This window comes from Lygodium microphyllum, chromosome 3, assembly GCF_053477565.2.
Source record: "Lygodium microphyllum isolate KBCC chromosome 3, Lygodium_microphyllum_v1.1.10, whole genome shotgun sequence".
Lineage (NCBI taxonomy): Eukaryota > Viridiplantae > Streptophyta > Polypodiopsida > Schizaeales > Lygodiaceae > Lygodium > Lygodium microphyllum.
Window position 1 is genome coordinate 190,450,024 of NC_141137.1, and position 2,500 is coordinate 190,452,523.

The window sequence follows — 2,500 nt, forward strand, 5'->3', positions numbered from 1 at the left end:
GTATTGTTCCTTTATCCTCATTCTTTTCAAATAACACACATACACTCAAGAAAGAAAAAAGAAAATTACCATTGTGGCATTGTATATTGACTTTCTAGCCCCTATGTTGGTAATGGTTCAAAATTATGTTGCCATATACTTCTATGCCAAACCAATCTATTCATACACAATAGAGAAGGATGTGTAGTTGACGTCACCTAGGGTTTTCACCCATGATGTGGAGGCTAGAGTACATGGCACATACATGAGTACTGATGTGCATGGATTTCTCATTGTAAGTACGAGAGTAGGCAAAATTTAAGTAATCTTGGCACTAATGTTATAGATAAGGTCAAGGCATTAGGAAGAGAATGGGGTCAAAAAGGGCCTCTTTATTTGCCATGGGATTAAGAAGGTGCTTAAGAGAAGGACAAATAGATACTTGCCATGTGGGCCTAAACCTTGGGTTGTCATATGCATCATAAGAATCTTGAAAAGATTCTTTTCTTGAGTCAAAAAGTGGGGGGAAGAGTTTTTCATTTTTCAAATGACCAAAACTTCTACATTTTAACTCCAAATTGAGTGGACAAGAGTGCGTTAGGATTGCATCAACAAGCTCTTTCCATACATAGGCTACTTGATATAGTTTCGAGTTTACTATCACATAGTGCCACATGGCACCCCATCCCCCCAAATTCAATTAAAAAAAGGTATCTATTTTGAGGAATCAAATTAGAAAGTGTTTTCCCTTAAGTGAAAAGATTTGACTTCCTTAAATTGCCAAATAAAGAGGCCCTCATAGACTTCATTCTCTTCCTAATGTCAGTGACCTTTTCATGGTTCACATACCCTGACCCATTGTCAAAAGGGTTGGGGTAGCTTCATCAACAATGGTACCACCTTGGTTGTGAAAGGTGTATGCTATTGTCATGCAAAGGGAATCATCATTGGAGACCGGTAGGATGATTTCTTTGCAAGAGTGCAACCACACCTGAAACATGTGGACATGCCATTGATGTGCCCAAAATTATGTTGACTTCAATCACTCTTTCGTTGGTGGCCAAGCACAATGGACCTACTACACTCATCCATGCTACCAATACATTGACACATGGTGAAATCAAGTTTGGTTTCAATATCTTTGTTGTCATGATTTGATCCTCATGATGAGAATGTTGTTGTTACCAAAGCTAGCTTGATGTCAAGAATTATGTTATGAAGAGAAATTGTTGCAATTGGTCTACTTGCTAAGTTAGATAGTTTCAAATTGCTACACTAGGTGCATAGCTAACTACTATTGCTAGAATGACAAGTGCATCTCCATCAACTACAAAATTTGCTAAAATCATACTTGCTCCACTAGCTCGACATACATCATGTTTGACCACATGTGCATCACTACCCCTAGCACATACTATGATCTTATCCACCATAAGCTTTTGGTCCAAAGAGTCATCCATGCAAAGGCTTGTTGTGTATGAGTCACCTCCATTAGAACCTAATGACATGGAATCCACAATAGCCTCTAGCAAGTTGACAAATATTATAGAGAAAGACTCCGAGAAAGACTTTGCCATTGCCAAGTCTACAAGAAAATTTTGGTCAGTGTGCTCACTCAAACAATAACAGTCCAACAACATATTGGCCTATTGCAAGCAAAAACTGCATAGGTTCCATGGCCATCAATACCACACAAATACAAGCTTTCAATAATTTCATTAAATGGATCACTCATAACTTCATATCCATCAACAAAATACTTGGCACCCACATGCTTCCAAGTTCCTATTTAACAAACTACAACTAAATTGTGTGCTATTTGTGCATTCACCCTTCCATTTCCAAGAAAGTGGACCCAGTTTGGAAACCCAAAAGCTCTTGCTTAGCACACACTCTTCCATTTCTAAGAAACTAGACCAAATTGGTCACCCCAAAAGCTCTTGCTTTCTAGTCAACTACCCATCTTGAGCACACCAATAATTACATCAAACCCAAAATCAAATTTAGGCCGAAGGCATTTATTGGAGTCTAGAATAAGAGACCAAGGAGTCCTTGTTGTAAAAAGCTACCTTGCCTTATCAAGAAAGATACGAACCATGCCTTTCATAGACTTCATGTGTTGATGGGTTGTTACTACTTGAGAATTGAGGGAAAACTTCATGATACCACATACAACATGTGTATGCTTGTTTTGTCTCTCTATCCAATACCATCACTAATGCTATGAGTAATAAAAACCACAGGCAATGGGCTACACATAGATTACTTGGCTTCCTTCATTGTATTATGTAGGTTTCCTTGCATGCAAAATGAAAGGATCTCAATCAAAAAACTACCATAGTAAGGGGATGTGTGTGCATGCACTCTCTCTCATCAATATAAGTAATGTGTATGTGTTTAGCTTGTATATGCTACTTGGATTTATCAGTGAGAGTTGTGTAGCAAAAGAGTTGGCCATCTCTGCACAAGTTACAAGGGAGCCCAAAGATCAAGGCTCACAGGTGTGGCTCACAAACTCACT